This window comes from Megalopta genalis, unplaced genomic scaffold, assembly GCF_051020955.1.
Source record: "Megalopta genalis isolate 19385.01 unplaced genomic scaffold, iyMegGena1_principal scaffold0041, whole genome shotgun sequence".
Taxonomy (NCBI): Eukaryota; Metazoa; Arthropoda; class Insecta; order Hymenoptera; family Halictidae; genus Megalopta; species Megalopta genalis.
Genome location: NW_027476110.1, coordinates 1,789,656 through 1,807,875, shown reverse-complemented (window position 1 = coordinate 1,807,875; position 18,220 = coordinate 1,789,656). Strand labels below are relative to the sequence as shown.

Genomic DNA, 18,220 nt, shown 5'->3' with positions numbered 1-18,220 from the left:
GAAGGGCAACTCGCCGCGGTCAGGGCGGACCTAAAAGCGCGTCCTACCGTAATGAGTGCGGTGCGACCTGGGCCGTCCAAGGGAACCCTCCCGAAGACGGTCTCCAATGCCGCGCAGTTGACCTACGCCCAAATGGCTAAGGTCAACCCGACAGCTACTCCGGAGGCGAGAAGACCACCGACACAATACGTGGTGCGTATCTTCCCGCCAAAGGACAAAGGACAGAACAGCGATGCTACTAAAAGAGCTGTTCTGTCGATCGTGAAACCTGCGAAGGAGGCGATCCGGGTCAGATCGGTTCGACGCATCCACTCCGGTGGCATCGTCGTCGAAACCGATCGCAAGGAGGACCTAAAAGCCTTCGTAGGAAATAGAAAGCTGGCGAGTGCGGGACTGTCCGTCTCCTTGCCTAGCAAACGGGACCCCGAGGTCCTGATTTATGATATCCCGAAAGGGATGGGCAAGGAGGAAATTGCCTCCAGTCTTTGGAGGCAAAACCTCTCTGAGGCGTCTCAAAAGGATGTGCCTTCGGGTGTTCGGGTCAGTCGCATGGCTGGCAAGACCCCGGAGACAGCCAACTGGGTAGTGGCCGTCAGTCCGCAGATTCGTCGGCGGCTGGCGCAGAGAGGGGACCGGGTGTACCTTGGGTGGAGTTCCTGCCGTGTACGGGACTTCATACAGGTCACCCGTTGCTACAAGTGCCAGCGCTTCGGGCACACCGCGAAGCGCTGTAAATTCAAAGAGGATGTCTGCGGACATTGTGCCGAAAAAGGGCACGGATATGCGCTCTGCAGCAGGAAGTGCAAGCCTCCGGTTTGTTCCAACTGCAAAGACAGAGGGCGGCCACACGACCATAAGTCGCGAGACCCGGCCTGCGCCTCCTATCAGGAAGCGCTGGTTTTGGAGATGTCTCGTATAAGACAAGAATAATTTGAATTACTCGAATGGATAGTACAAACGACCGGCGACGCTCGAGAGTCATACGGGTCATGCAGCATAACATGCAGCGGGCCCGAAACGTGACCGACGAAGTCCGGACTGAGATGCATAGGCGAGGGGTAGATGTGTTGCTTGCCCAAGAGCCATATAGCTGGCGGGGTACTGTGCCCGGGCTAGGCTTGAGAACGAGGCTGATCACGGCAGGCGATCCGGTGATGGCTGCAATAGCGGTCAGAAACCCGGATCTAACCGTGGTCAAAGTCTCTAACTTGTGCGACACGCATTTGTCCTGTGCCAGCATCTCGGGGTCGTTTGGGAGCTTCTTCCTGATCAGCCAGTACTTTCAATAGTCCGATGACGTTGAATCAGGTCTGGCGCGGTTGGAGAGAGCTCTTTCCGCACTTAGGCATAACCGAGTCATTATCTCTGCCGACGTTAACGCAAAATCAGCCCAGTGGGGCAGTGCGGAGACGGACGTGAGAGGCCGTAAACTCGAAGAGTTTATCGTGAGCCATGGCTTGGTTGTCTTGAACGAGGCTGGAAACGCTCCGACGTTTTCCAGCCCTAGTGGACAGTCTTACATCGACGTCACACTATCGACACCTGACATTTGCGACAAGGTGCGAGGTTGGAAGGTCCGCGAGGACCTGACGACCAGCGACCACCGAGTCATAGAGTTCACTTTGAGTTTCTGCGCCGAGGACGGTGCTGCCGAAATTAGTAGTAGCAACAGCAGCACCAACCGGAACGGATTATTACCAAGGTTCCGACTCCGAAGCGCAAAATGGCCCGAGTTCGACAAGGCGCTGCAGGAAAGTAAGAGGAGTATATCCCCCAATCCATTGAACAATAAGGGGGAAGTCGAACATCTAGCACAGGAGATCGAAAGAATGATCGTCCAAGCGTGCGACTCCTCGATGCCAACCAAGCAGTGGCATTCAAAATCCGTCCCATGGTGGACGGCCGACCTGACGAGGCAGAAGAGGCGAGTCTATAAACTTAGACGAGCCTCGCAGAACACAGCATGTTCAGAGGAGCAGAGGGCGGCCAAGAGAACCGAGTATCTCAAACAGAGAAAGGCCTACAAAGCCGCCATCAAAGCTGCTCGGTCGCACAGCTGGCGTGCATTCGTGACCGAGCAGGGAAACAAAGAACCCTGGGGCCTCATTTATAAGATCACGAGGCAGAAGATGACAGCCAGCACGGTCATCTCAAATATTAATCTTAACACTGCCCAGGGTTACACTACAGACTGGGACTCCACCGCTTCCGCGCTGCTGGAGGGGTTAATTCCGGACGATAGCCCCGCGAATGACTCCCCGGATCATGCGCGAGTCAGGAGGGAAGCTGCCATCGAGCCGGAGAGTGAGGACGCCAGTCCCTTCACCCTCTCGGAGCTCAGATCGGCGGTCAACCGACTGAAGAGCGGCAAGTGTCCAGGCCTAGATCGGATCGAGCCGGAGATTCTAAAACGTTCGTTTAATACGATCTCACGCGAGCTCCTCCGACTCTACAACGGATGCCTGGCACACGGAGTCTTTCCCGTGGAATGGAAAGTCGGGTCCATCATTTCCATCCTTAAAGGACCCGAGAAACCTGAAACGGAGATAAAGTCCTACAGACCTATATGCTTGCTTTCGGTCGTAGGCAAAGGCTTGGAGAAGCTAATCGCTACGCGATTAGCTAGTTCGTTTTTGCACCCCGACTACGCCTCCGATCGGCAATACGGATTCAGGCCGCATCGATCCACGACTGATGCCTTGGTAAAGATGAGGGAGCTTGCGTCCGGTCGAGAGGAAAAGTACGTCGTGGGTCTGCTCTTCGACATTGCTGCAGCCTTTGATAATGTCTGGTGGCCAAGCATACTCAACGCGTTGAGGAAGCGAGGCTGCCCAAAAAACCTATTTAGATTGGTGGTCGACTACTTCGACGGCCGCGTGGTGACTATGGTGTCTGATCGCGGTGCAGTACGGAAGAAAGTCACTAAGGGCTGCCCACAGGGATCAATTCTTGGTCCGAGCTGTTGGAACTTAGTCTTCGACGAGGTTCTACAGCTCCTATCGAACGCCGGGCTCGCTTGCGAGCCCATCGCCTATGCAGACGACCTTCTTGTCTTGATCTTTGCGAACAGCAGGAAGGGTCTAGAAAGCAATGGCCAATTGGTTGCGGACACCATTTCTCGCTGGTGCGACCAGCAGAAATTGTCGCTGTCTGCGACCAAGACCGAGATGATATTCTTAAAAGGCTCTCTCGACAGAGAGAGGCCACCTGTGATAAAAGTAGGAGGTCGGAACATTGCCGTCAAGGACTTTGTGCGTTACCTTGGCGTGCATTTTGACTCTGGACTGGGTATCCATTCCCATGTCGAGTATTTGAATGCTAAGTCCTTGCGAACGTTTAATGCGCTAGCAAGGATTGCTAAGTCGAACTGGGGATTGGGATATCGGACGATGCGTACTTTGTACCGCGGCTTGTTTGTCCCAATCGTCACTTATGCTGCCGCGGGCTGGGCAGACCGCCTTACCTCTGGGACGAGTAAAGTGCTCACCAGGGCGCAGAGGCATGTTCTGCTTGGCTGCGTCAAAGCCTACAGGACAGTCTCCACTGATGCGATCCCCGTGATCGCCGGGGAGATACCTGTGGACTTGGCGATAGCGGAGTTCAGCTGCGTGTACAAAGCCAGGAAGAAACTCGGGTTCCAACATGGAACCTATCAAGTGAGTCAGGCCGAATTGGCTGACGAAGTCGTCACCGAAGCCCAAGTTCGCAGAAGGCTGAGGGAGGCGACTTTAGAAATGTGGCAGCAGAGATGGCCGTCCTCGACGAAGGGTAGGGAAACCTTCCAATACTTCGGCGAGGTATCAGACCGACTCTCAGCGAGCTGGATCAGAGTCGACCATGATGTAGCGCAGTTCTTGAGCGGACACGGAGACTTCCGTGCGAAGCTCAAGACGTTCGCCCTGGTCGACGATGAGTTGTGCGAATGTGGGGAGGAGGAAACTCCAAACCACGTCCTCTACGATTGTCAGCGTTACGTAGAGGACAGGGAACACCTACGCCAGGCGGCGATTCGAGAAGGATTTCAGTGGCCGATCGACAAAGCCAGCCTGGTGTCAGCGCAGCTATTTAAGGAGTTCCAAAAATTCGCACGATCCGTAAGAACGACAAAGAGACGAACATAGGACGAAACTGCATACGGAGCGTGGACTCGTCCAGCTCCGTCGATGTACGGCATGCTGGGCGAACCCCTCGGGGTTCGTCCCCTCGGGCCAGGCTGAAGCCCCTCTTGCGGAGATAAAAGACTTTAACACTACTCCGTAAGAGTGCCTGGATTGGGTTGGACTCGAGGTGGCAGTGGGAGTAGCACGCTGTCTTCCCCTGATACGATAGTGAATGAGGGTAGAGCCCGAACATCAGGCATAAGTCGCAAGAGCGGCCGGTATGGTCCACCAAGGACTTAGGTACGGGCCGTCTCTCAGAGACCGCAGTTGAGACGACAACACTAACTGCAGCCTATTAGGCTTCGCCGACGACGCTGCACTCGTCATATCTGCCAGGGATATTGAGGCAGCCAGAAACAAGGCTACCGCCGCCTTGAAATCAGTCAAGACTTGGTTTGACCAAAATCACTTAGAACTTGCGGAGGAAAAATGTGAGGTCCTTCACCTCACATGCAGGAAGACCAAGCGGTCCATTGACCTGAGGATTGGTAATAATACTCTTAAGGCATGTACAGCTACACGTTACCTTGGTGTGGTCATTGAGGCCAATCAAATGTTTCGGAAGCACATACTTGGTGCCTGTGAAAAGGCCACTAAGTATGCAGGAATGTTGTGCAGGATACTGCCCAACATCGGGGGTGGCGGTTATTGGGCACGTTCCTTATATTACCGCGTAGTGCAGTCAGTATGCATGTATGCGGCTCCAATATGGGCTCCTGCGGTCAATGTGTCCAACAACAGAAAGCGCCTCAACGCTGCGCAAAGGACGATCCTGGCGAGGGTGGTTAGAGCATATCGTACCACCGCGCTCGACGCCTCTTTCGTCCTTGCGGGTTTTCCCCCTTTCGATTTGGTGGCAAACGAAAGGAGGCGTATCTTCGTGAAAACAACGGATCTGGACAGGAGGGCACCCGACTTTTAAAAAGTTTATTGACGGCTGCCTCAAGAGGAAGGAGGCTGCCCTCAACGACCTCCAGAGGAAGGAGAGACCGAATTTCACAGCTAGAACCAGGACTCAAATGTAGGTGGTTCTAAGAAACGTGATTCCAGCCGCCCCCCTCACGAAGCAATGCTATACGGCGGATACCATTGAGGGGGGATCCTACATCATGGCTGAAGGGAGGTTTAGGTTTTAGTGGGTATACCGATTGCACTACCTCGGCCAGCCCCACACTACCATCGCTATGGTGTGCGTAAAGCATTTCCCCCTCCATTGGAAAAAAGAAACCCCGAACAGCTGAGAATAGGCGGGCGGCGGGTGTACCAGATTATGCTGATTTAATTGCCCGCCGCCCGCCGACTGAAGATGTCCTCCCCATATTGGGAGTAACGAGGCGGTGTGGGGTGCGGTCCCCCGCTCCGCCGAATCAAGATGTTCATGGGGGGAGGATTAATCTCCCCCCGGGACGCGGCCGGCCACCGCTCCATCCTGGTGGCCGGCCAGGCGAGGGGGAGCCGCGGTCGTGTTCTTGAGAGTTCCCGTGGCTCCCCCGCTAATCGCCAGCGCCCTAGGCCGCCGTGGGGGTTTTAGCGGGTCGAACCCCGCACTACCCCCGCCCCGCCCTTCGTGCGGGACGGGGCTGTCTGACCAGCAGATTTCCCCCACGATAATAAAAAAAAAAAGTTGTTTCAAAGTAAAAGAAGCATGAGCTCCCACATAGTATAGAGGATAAGTTACTTGGTCTAAAACCTGCGTTGTAGAAGTCCTCTAAAAGCTCTGTTCTCTGTCCTTTGCTATTAAAACAAACGCTGTGCAACTCTTGAAAAGCACCTTTAGCCTTGCATCCTGCTCTACTTAACACTATTCCTACCGGGACCGGTCAAATGACCGTTTTTAAATTTTCAATTGGAATTTCTTACATTCAACGTAAGTGAATCGCCTTTAAACTTTACGACTTTTCCTCATATATATGTATGATACATTTTTCAATATTCACTTATTTTTTTATTGTTTATTTTCTGAGAAATATTTGTAGTCTATCTTACCTACCTCGACCGGTCATTTGACCGGTAGTACGATTTATACACTTTTGTAATAGTTTCTCTCTAAGACTCAATGCCAAAACTATAAAGTCGTTAGAAACAAAACATAATGTAGTTGTGGCACGATTTTATCCGAGAAGTGCCTTCCAGAAAATGGTTTACGGCACTTACAAGTGTTTACAGTTCTCGATCGACTATCGGGTTAGCGGTGTTTATTTGCTTGGTTGATATCCGATACGGTCCAGAACCTCGAATATTCTTACGCCATCTTATCTACTATGACGTAAAATAAATAAACTTATGACTGAAGGAAATGTATAGACGTCTTCTCACGAATTCAAATCAGTATAGTCTTGCGACACGAACAGAGTGCATCGAAACGTGAAAATCGCAAAGAGCATACTTGGCAGTCTTTTATTATTATTTTGTAATATTCTATGTCATAGTACGTGTTATAAGTGCAATTTTCAAAATAGTGAACAAGACTAACAATACGTCGCAGTAAGTTTCACATTTTATCTTTTATTCATTTTTTTATCTATTTTGATTTACATTTTCATATTTTAGTTTTTATTTTCTCCGTTGAATATTTACCCCAAAATATCAAGACGTTTGAGGAGTGCGAATGTATTATTAGAGAGAATAAATGATATCGATGCAGAATGTTCTGACGATGATCAGGAAATTCTGGATATGGAAAACGACAATACGGAAAATTATGATCCATTTGAAACCGACTCGAACACCGATGAGAACGAAGAGAATATTTCGAACGTACGTAGACGACGAAAGAGAAGGAGATTTTTAGTTAGTTCCGATAGTGAGAATGAGGAAGAGGCAAGCGAAATTGCGGTGGACGGAACTGTTTGGCAGGAAGTAAAAATAGGGTCTAATCCTGGAAGAGCACCTGATCATAATATTTTTAGGGAAACATCAGGTCCGACTGGGTACAGTAAACGTAATATTATGAAAGGCGAAGTTAGGACGGCATTTTCTGTGATAATTGATAAGAATATAATCGAACTTATAAGAAAGTGCACAAAGGCAGAGGCATTTAGAGTGTTGGGATATAAATGGGAACTGTCTACTGCAAAGTTATATGCATTTTTTGAAATTCTGTATGCACGCGGCGCATATGAGGCTAAGAATATAGATATAGCACTTCTGTGGAATAAAAAGTGGGGCCCGCCTTTTTTCTCAAATACTATGAGTAGACATGACTTTACGGAGATTATGAGATTTATTCGATTTGACGACAGAAATCAACGAAGCCAACGGTTACAAACTGATAAATTCGCTATGATTTCCGAAGTTTGGTACAAGTTTATTTACAACAGTCAAAATTGTTATAAACCAGGACCATACATTACTATTGACGAACAATTGTTTCCAACGAAAGCAAGGTGTAGATTCACTCAATACATGCCCAATAAACCGGACAAATTTGGTATAAAATTTTGGTTAGCATCCGATGTACGCAGCAAATATATAATAAACGGCTTTCCATATTTGGGAAAAGATGAAAGTAGAGAACCCTCAGTTCCTCTTGGAGAGTTTGTCACTATGAAATTAGCAGAACCGTATGTAGGATGTGGAAGAAATATAACCACAGACAACTTTTTTACAAGCCTACCTTTAGCAACAAAACTTTTAGCAAACAAAACTACGATTGTTGGAACAATTAGAGCAAATAGGAAAGAGCTACCAAAACTAGTAAAACTGAAAAACGACGACATGGCACTTTTCTCAAGCAAACTCTATCGCTCAAATAATTGTATGTTGACAATTTACAAAGCCAAACCAAGAAAGAAAGTTTTAATTCTCAGTTCAATGCACAACTCCGTACAAGTTGAAGAAAACGACACCCGAACACCGGAGACAATTCAATTGTATAATAGCACCAAATTTGGCGTAGATGTGACCGATCAAATGGCCAGAAATTATTCGGTAAAATCTAAATCTCGGAGATGGCCTTTGCAAGTATTTTTTAATATCTTGGATTTAGCCGGGATAAATGCATGGGTGTTATATAAAGAAACTGCGGGAGGAGAAATTACAAGACAGGAATTTCTATTCCAATTGGCAGAAGAACTTGCCATCGAATATCAACGAGAGCTCGGCAAAGAAAATCAACCAATACCCATCGCAAGTACAAGTACAAGTACAGGTTCCCGTGAACGGAAAACATGTCAGATAAGGTATTGTAAAGATAATAAGACGAACAAAATCTGTCTAAAATGTAAAAAGTACGTATGCGGAAAATGTACAGTTGAGAAGCCCATTTGTAAAAAATGCGACGAAAAAGAATGAAATGTAGATTATGTACTCTTGAATAAAAGAAAATATATTTTTATACTGGTAAACTGGCTATTGGTCTGCATTCAATATTGAAAATATAAGTTGTGAAAAACCGGTCATTTGACCGGTCGCGGTAGGAATAGGTATACGTGAAGTGTCGGTAGGAATAGTGTTAATATGCTAGACAAGTTATGCAACGTAAAGTTACTTCCCTCAACTTCGCCTTCAATAAAATGTTTTAAACGCTGTGTTTGATTTCCTCTTGCATCAAACCAAGAGTCATATAAATCTTTAAAAGCTTTTGCAGCATTAGCTCCTGCTACATGCAAAATACTGGAAATATTAGTTAGATTTGTCTGGGTAGAATGCATCCGCAGCCCTTTGGTTTGTCGAGCGGTGCCAAACTACTTTTATGACACGAGCTGGCTGTGTTGGGTTCAGCAGTCAGCTCTATAAATTATACAGAAGCAAATACGTAAATAGCCACCCGCTGGCCTAACACGCTGTACTATTACTGTCGTGTAGCACTTTGGGGGTGACAACGCGGCAAGAAAGCCGTTGTAGCGGTTGGCGTGCGGTGCCGAGCACCCGCCAACGCGGTCGCCTAGCAGATCGACCATTCACTACTTTCATATTATTATCGCCGGCGAAATACTTAAAGCAGGCATACAACTCCTTGCAGCCGACAGAGAGTTAAGACCGGGTCTTCTGACTCCCCGGTCCAATGAACTTAAACAGCGAGGGCGCGATGGATCTAAGTCCCGGTTCCTTCGCAGCTGTTCACCGCTACTTTTCCATCGACGGTCATAAGTGATATCACACTTCGTACCGTCAGAGCAGGCTACGGCCTCATGAATGCTCTCATTAATAGACACTAGCTGTCCCTATCTACTAGCCTCCCCAGGCCGGAGGCCAGCTCAGGAACCGCCACCCCGCCCCACCCCCACCCGCCATCGTCCATCAGCATGATGGACACAGAGGCGTCGGACTCCGTGGGATACCAGAAGGTGATCAGCCGGAACCGGAAAAGTAAGCGCCGCATATAGTCGGACAATGACTCCGATACCCCCCCTCGCAGCAGTCCTCCCCCGCAAACCCAACAAGGCCGCGAAAAGATCCGTTGCTCCCTCCCCACCCCCGGTCTTCCCGCCCCAAATCCTGCCCCGTGCAGCGACAACCCGACCAAAGCCGCCCCCGTACCCGACCCCACCGCTAACGACCCACGGCTTAAGTCCGAAAAGATCACTATGGCCCTTATGCGGTTCCTTATGGACCAGGATAACGGCCTATACCCAGACGCGTCCCAGTTCATTGCCTCCAAGGTTGCTAAGTTGCAGAGCATACTCGGCGAGTCCCTGCTCCGCTGCAGCAACCTGGAAGGCCAAATAAAAGCCATCAGGTCCGAGAACAGACAGCAGAGAAAAACCCTCGTGTCTGTCACAGAGAACTGTCAAGCCCCGAAAGAACCCTCTCGGCCCACTACTTACGCCGAGAGAGTCGGGGTCCGATCAAAGACGGCCGCTCTCTCGAACCTGAGGCAGAACCCCCCCCCCAGCGCCATCACCATCCTCCCGCAGGACCCTAAGTCCTTTGAGTCTAGCGACAAGACAAAAGAAACGGTCCTCAAGCTGGTCTCCCCCGCGGATTGTAAGCTCCAGATTAAGAGCATCAGAAAAATCCAGGGGAACGGCATCCTGGTCGAGTCCCCGAGAGACTCTGACCTCAACACCCTCCGCAACAACGCCCAGCTCAAAGCTGCAGTCCTCATAGTCGGCGCCCCCCTCAGACGTAACCCCAGGATCATCCTTTATGACGTCCCTCAGCTGGAAAGTGACGAGGCCACCCTTCGAGCCATAGTCAGCCAGAATTTAGACGTCCCGGAAAAAGCTCTCTCCCAACAGATCAAGCTCGCGTTCAAGTCCGGAGACAGGACTAAAGATAAGAGCAACTGGATACTCGAGGTATCCAAGCAGGCCCGCGACTTCCTTATCAAAAAAGAACGCGTATATGTCGGATGGAGTTGTTGCCGGGTCAACGACTACATCGCGGCCACCCGGTGTTATAAGTGCCACAGTTTCGGTCACACCACCAAATTCTGTCGCGCCGAGAAAGACATCTGTGGCCACTGCGCCGAGCAGGGCCACTCATTTAAGACCTGCCCCAACAAGCCCAAACCAGCCCGCTGTCACAATTGCCACAAAACCGGCAAACCCTCCACCCACTCGGTCACCGACAGGCAATGCCCAGCCTACGTTGCGGCCATAAATCAGGTACTCTCACGTACGGATTATGGTTTGTAAACCTCACCCCCCCCCCCCCGCAATCTAAGCCCGTAATTAGGATAGGCCAGGTCAACGCGCAGAACTCCAGATCGGCTCTCGAGTAGTTAAAAGTCTGCGCCTTCGAGGAAGGAATCGACATTCTCACGATCCAGGAGCCCTACTCCTTCAATAACGCCCTCAGTAGCTTCGGACCGAACTCCCGGATAATCACCGACCGCAAAAGGTTCTCCAGCCTCTCGGTTCCCGACCTTCCCAAGGCGGCGCTTGTAGTCAGAAACCCCTTCCTAACCGTTCTCGAAATAGAAGCGCTGAGCAACACACATTGCATATGCGCAGAAATCACATTTCACGATCTGAAACTCATCGTCGTCAACATGTACTTCCAGTACAGTGACGACATCCAGCCCTTCCTTCACCACCTCGAAACCATCCTACATACCATCCAAAACCGTAACGTCCTGATCCTCGCAGACTGCAACGCCAAATCGCCACTCTGGCATAACCCATCCTCTGACGAGAGAGGCGAAATCATGGAGGACTTCATTGCCCAATCCCGACTAGGGATAGTCAACGAACCCGCCAACACCCCCACTTTCGATAACGCCCACAGTCGATCCAATATCGACCTCACGCTCGCCACACGCCTCTTCAGCCACGTCTCTTCGTGGACTGTCCACCTAGACAGGTCAACAAGCGATCACAATCTGATCACTTTCCTGATCTGTGCCCCCATGCCCACTGCCACCGCCCCCCCCCCCCCCAATCCCGATACAACACCAAGAGAGCCAACTGGGAGGATTTCGATAGAATTATCCCAGCTCTCACAGCGGAATACCCCCCCCCCATCCCAGACGACCACTATGCAGTTGACCTCGATATCCTTAGCGCGGACGTCCATCAAATAATCTCTTCAGCCTCCAATTCCGCGATCCCAAAGAAGACCAGATTCCCGAGATCAGTCCCGTGGTGGACTCCCCAGTTCACAACCCTCAGATCCGAGGTCCGCCACACGAAGAGAATCTACCAAACAGAACCCAACTCCGCTCGTAAAGAAATCCTGAAGGCCCAGTACAGGCAACTCAGAAACAGGTACACCGCCACCATCCGCAAATCCAAACTCCAAAGCTGGAGAGATTTCGTAACGGAACAGGGCAATGCCAACCCTTGGGGCATCCCATATAAAACGGTCACGGGCAAAGTCCGCGCCGAGGACTTCCCGGTCTCCATCTCCACCGAAAACGGCCAAACCACCTCCTGGGAGGAATCGAGTAGGGCTCTCCTCCACGCTCTGATGCCCGATGACACCCCTCAGACGGACTCCGCCTTCCACGCGGAAGTCCGCCAACTCGCGAACACCACCCCCGACACCCCCAACGCCCCCTTCTTCGAGATGGAGGAGGTCTCAAGCGCTATCAAACGCATCAAAAATAATAAAGACCCCGGCCAGGACCCGATGGAGGCAGTCACCCTCAAGCGTGCCTGGCGCCACCTCCATCAGGAAATCACTCTCTTGTTCAACAGCTGTCTCGCCCATGGCAAATTCCCCAGCATCTGGAAGACAGGAGTCGTAAAGGACCTTCTAAAGAGCACCGAGAAGCCCAGAACTGACCCAAAATCGTACGGGCCTATCTGCCTCCTACCTATCATTAGCAAAACCCTTGAAAGGCTCATCGCCGACAGACTGTCGAACCTCTTCAACAGTCATCCCCTAGCTTCCACCTCTCAGTTCGGGATCAAAACTGGGCTCTCCACCGAGCACGCCATCCTCCAACTACGCGAGTCCACCCAGAACAGCAACGAAAAATACGCGGTCGCCCTCCTATTCGACATCAGCGGCGCTTTTGACAACGTCTGGTGGCCCGCCATCCTCCAGCAGCTCAAAGCGAGAAGCTGCCCTAGCAATCTCTACAGGTTAATACAAGACTACCTGTCTAACAGATCAGCCATTATCTCCTCAAACAGCTCCGTAGTCTCCAAGAGGGTCGCCAAGGGCTGCCCGCAAGGCTCAGTCCTCGGTCCCTATCTATGGAATGTCGTTTTCGACGACCTCCTCACCGCCATCCACCGTTGCTGCTACGACGCAACGGCCTACGCCGACGACCTTGCAGTCACCGTTTCCGGCAACAGTAGAAAAGAAATAGAGTCCAGATCCGCCGTTATCACAGACATCATATCCGCATGGTATCGACGGAACAAACTTGAGCTGTCAAAAGCCAAGTCCGTAATCTTCCTCGCGAAAGGCTTCCTTGACACCCGCAGACCCCCTACCATTCGAATAGATAACTGCTCACTCAAGATGCCGGCTTCAATCCGGTATCTGGGTGTACATTTCGGCCCCCGCTTCAACATCACCCCGCACGTTAACTACGTGGCGGGCAGAAGCAAGACCATATTTAACCAGCTCTCTCGCATAGCCAAGACCCACTGGGGTCTTAACCAGAATAGCATGAGGACCCTCTACAAAGGCCTCCACGTCCCCATCGTATCTTACGCAGCCGCCAGTTGGGCCGATAGGCTCAACAAATGGCATGTCAGGAAGCTGAGACAATCACAGAGATTCGTCCTTATCGGTACCACCCGCGCCTATCGCACCACCTCACTCGACGCCCTGTCCATCGTTGCCGGAGCCCCCCCCCCCTCCCCCTAGACCTAATTCTTAGGGAGCGCAAAGCCCTCTTCCATCTCAGGAATAACCAACCCTTCACCATTGGCGAGCTACACCATACCCCCCACCAACCGAATACATCCCCCACAATAATCTCAGAAATAGCTAGTTCTATCAAAGAACAAACCCTGGCTACTTGGCAGAAGGAGTCGGATGAGTCGACCAACGGTCGTATCACCCACGACTTCTTCAGCAGCACGCACGAAAGAGTGCACCTTAAAGCCATCAACTTCTATGTGATCCAGCTCCTCACGGGGCATGGACGCATTAAAAAGAAGCTACACTCCCTCAGGATATCGTCAGACGACGCGTGTGCCTGCGGTGCCACCGACACTGTCAGACACATTATCTTCGAATGCTCCTCCGTCCACGACCACAGGGTGGAGCTCGCACTCAAATTGCGAGCAAACAACACCCCCTGGCCATGTCATCTCTATGAGCTAGCCAGCAAAAGTAACTTTCCACACTTTGCCAGTTTCGCGGTCAAAGTGATGAAGCTCAGAGATGACCTCATTATCGACGCCAGACCCCCGTCACCCCCCCGACCCCCGCCCCCAGGTCCCAGCACCCGCAGTGGTAGGCAGCCATCAAGCTGCCCGCCCCCGGACCCCGCGCAGACAACCACAAGAGCCAGAAGGAGTTATGTGTGGAGGACCAGAGCAAAAACCTCACGGGTAAAAGAGCTAGACCGCCCCAGCCATCCACCTAAGACTAACCCCCCCCCCCCCCCAAACACCCACCAGGCTACCGCCGGAATCGCAGGCACCAACTGTCCTAGACAACGCCCCCCCCCCCCCGTGGTTCGTACCTTGTCGTGGTGGGGGGGGCTTGCGAGCCTCGATGATCCACAAGGCTGTGCCGGCGGGGAACTTGATTCCCTGGCAGATCTAACCTAACCGGAGTGGCTTGAGGTGAGAGGCCAGACTAAAATTGAACCTCATACCGTAAGCCCGTGGTCATGTTTCACGGGCCCGGGGGTCTTGCCTTAACCGGCCGGACCGCAAGGATGACAACCTCTCTAAAAAATCCCTAACCCTAAGCTATGGTGCGCGGCGATGGGGTACACCCCGATCGATGGCATCGGGGTGTGACTGGTGGGTGCACCAGCCACTAGCGACCAACCTCTGAACGCCGGGCGAAGTTTAGTTGTACATAGCCTTGCCTGGGCATAGGGGGCTCTGCCCAGGTTGACCGTCTATCCCCCATACTCGTGGGAACATTATGAGAAAAAAAAATTCAAACATTAACTTAGAGACTATTTTGGGGTAGGGAAGGAGTGAGAAGGTAGGAGAAAGTAGCAATAGGGAGCCGGGAAGTGCTGAAAGAGGAAGAAATTCTGAAACGGGAAGAGGAAGTACCAGTAGGAGTCTGAGCAAGAGGCGAAAAATAGCAGAGAATGAGTCGAGTGATGAGGATGAAAGAAGTATGAGGTCAAATATGAGTGTGTGTGAAACAACGAATGTCCGGGATGCGGAAGCGAATGAGATGATGTGTATGAGAACAGTGGGTGAGAAATTGAGGAAATGCATATTTAATGAATCAAATCGCGTGTCGAAAGGTGTGAGTGAACTCGTATTGAACTGTGTGAGTGAGTATGAAGAATGCATGATGAGGCTGATATGCGAGAATGAGAGACTAAAAGGAAGATTAGAAGAATGTGTGAAAAACGCAAGTGTGCCTGTTACATCAAGTAAGACGTATGCAAATGTTGCTGGAGTGAATGTGATAAGGCAGAAGGAAAAAAGTAGAGTGAATGAAACAAAAGAGAAGAAGTATGCGGTAATTGTGAAACCAAAAGATGACAAGGTAAAAATGACCAGTGAGCAAGTGAGAGAGAAGGTGATGATTGAAGTAAGTAAGGAACTGAATGTGAGGGTGAAAGCGGTACGAAATATTAGAAGCGGTGGATTGGCTATCGAGACAGTCAGTATGGATGAGTTAAAGAAAGTGCGAGACTGTGAGAAGTTTTCCAAAGTGGGGTTGAAGGTCGAGATGCCGAGAAAAATTGGCCGAAGATCATGATATTCGATGTCCCAAACGAAATGGCAGGAGAAGATTTTATGAATGAGTTGTATGAGAAAAATTTGAAGGACTGTATGAGTATGGATGAGTTTCAGGAAAAAGTACGAGTAGTAAGTAGGAGGAGTAAAAAGGATGTGAGTGTAGGAAGCGTAATAGTGGAAATGAATGTGAAAATGATGAATAAATTATTTGAAGAAGGACGCGTGTATGTGAAATGGAGAGCATGTAAGTTTAAAGAAAATGTGAGTGTAATGAGGTGTTTCAAATGTTGTGGGTTTGGGCATATTGCCAAAGAATGTAAAGAAAAGGAGAATTTATGTCAGAAATGTTGTGAAAAAGGGCATGTGAGAATGAATTGCGAAAGAGATAAGTATGTATGTCGTAATTGTCGTTTGAAAGGGAATGAGTGCGACCACTCGGTTATGTCTGAACAGTGTCCGGAATATCTGCGTGTGGCTGAACGAGAGAGAATGAGAATTAGTTACGAGTAGAGGCAGTTTGAGTATGATACAGTGTAACTGTCAGCGGGCGTATACGGTGATGTGTGATCTGGGTGTGAGCATGAATGAAAAAAGGATAAGTGTGGCAATGCTACAAGAGCCATATGTGTTTACAGATGGGTGTGTGAAAGGATTGCCAGGTAGTATGAAAGTGTTTATGAACAAGAGTGAACGGGTTGGATCAGCTATAGTTGTAAATGACGTATGTATAGAAGCTGTTTGTGTGAATGAATGTACAAATGAATATGGAGTGTGTGTATGGCTGAAGGGAGACTTTGGTGAGCTGTATGTGGTGTCCGTGTATTGTAGATATGGTGAAGATATAGAGGGGTATCTTAGATACATGGACGCAGTGTGTGAGTGTTTACGAGGAAGAAAGATTGTGTTTGGCATGGATGCGAATGCTGTGTCTCCCTTATGGTACAGTAAGGGAGCTGGCCGCTCGAGAGAAAATGAAATGCGTGGACGAGAACTAGAAGAATGGGTGATAGCGAATGGAATGCAAGTGATAAACGAGCCGAGTGAGTGGTACACGTTCTCAGGCCCAAATGGACAGAGTGATATAGACGTGACTGTTGTGAGTGATTCGTGTGCCAGGTGTCAGTTTGAATGGAAAGTGGAGTGTGGATGGGGAATAAGTGACCATAATGTTGTGAGTATTAAAATGACAAGTGATGAAGAGCGAATGGAACGTTTCGATGCTGGGAGGAGGTGGACTTGTAAGAACGTTGATTGGCAAGGGTATATGAATGATCTAAGAGAAAGTGCGATTATGAGTGATCTAAGAGAAAGTGCGATTATGAGTGAACTAAATACGACGAATGGAAGAAGTGCGGATGAGTTGGTGGCCGAAATGTTGCAGTGGATTTATAGTGCGAATGATAAGTGGTTGAAGACACATCAGAAAGAAAGGAAGAGAAAGATTATGTGGTGGACGGAAAAGTTAGAGAGAATGAAGAAGAATGTAAGGAATATGCGAAAGAAAATGCAGATTACTCGACGACGAGGAGAGAATGTGAATGAAAAAGTGTTGGAGTATAAGAGAGGCGTGAATGAGTACAAGAAGGAGATCTGCAGAGTGAAGGAAGAAAGTTGGAAGCAATTTGTGAGTAAATGGAGTAACGAGGACCCGTGGGGCCCCGTTTACCGAGTATGTCGCGGGAAAGATCGAAATGAATGTTTGAATAATGTGTATGTAAATGGAACAATGACTGCAACATGGAGTGAAAGTGCAAGTGCGATAATGGACCATCTCTTCCCGGCATCGGAAATGAATGGTAGGGATGAAGTAATGAGTGATAACACTAGTGTAGTGAATAATGATGTGAATGAAGAGAATGAGAAAAAATTTGAATGGAATGAAATAGAGAGAGGAATAGGAGAAATGAGACTGGGAAAGGCACCTGGACTCGATGGTATAAATGCGGAAATGATGAGGAAAGTGTGACGAGCGATTCCGGAACGGATCAAAAGTATGTATGATTTGTGCCTGAGAGCGGATACATTTCCGAGTGAATGGAAGAAAGCGCGTCTGATTGTGTTACTAAAGTCTCCCGATAAAGTCAAGAGTGATCCTGGTTCTTATAGGCCGATATGCTTATTATCAGTACTAGGGAAAATACTAGAAAAAATTATGGTTAAAAGGTTAGAACAAAAGATGAGTGGAAGAATGAATGAAGCGCAACAGGGATTTATGAAAGGAAGATCGACTGAAACTGCGTGGCTGAAAGTGAAAGAATGTGTGCATCAGAGTAACTGTAAGTATGTACTGGGAATGTTTATTGATTTTAAAGGAGCGTTTGATAATTTAGAATGGAGTCGCGTGATTGGAAAGTTAAGACAGATTGAATGTGATGAGATTGGGTTATGGAAGGAGTACTTTAAGGATCGAATGGTTTGTATGACTGGAGTGAATGAAATAGTATGGAAGCATGTAGAGCGTGGATGTCCACAGGGCTCCATAGGTGGACCGTTTATATGGAACCTTATGATGGATGATTTTCTGACGAAACTGAATATGGAAGGATGTAAGTGCGTTGCGTATGCGGATGATTTAGTATTGATGGTTGAAGGACGTAATCGAGTGGAACTGGAAAGGAAGGGAACAGAATGGATGAAAATTGTTTGTGAATGGGGAAAACATGTGGGAGTGAATGTGACTGAAAGTAAGAGTGTAATGATGATGATGAAAGGGAATTTGGCATATACAAGAAGTCCGAATGTGCGTATGAATGAGAAAGCTATGAAGCGAGTTGAATGTGTAAAATATTTGGGTATATGGATGAGCGAGAGAATGCAATTTAAAAAACA

The 18,220-nt window shown here is 49.3% G+C and overlaps 1 long non-coding RNA gene across 1 annotated transcript; it reads left to right on the top strand.

Moving 5' to 3' along the window:
- The first annotated feature begins 6,508 nt into the window (after window positions 1–6,508).
- Window positions 6,509–8,506, top strand: LOC143261211 (uncharacterized). Its single transcript, XR_013035399.1, has 2 exons — window positions 6,509–6,644; window positions 6,711–8,506. It is a non-coding gene; the product is annotated as an uncharacterized LOC143261211 (long non-coding RNA).
- The last annotated feature ends 9,714 nt before the right edge of the window (window positions 8,507–18,220 follow it).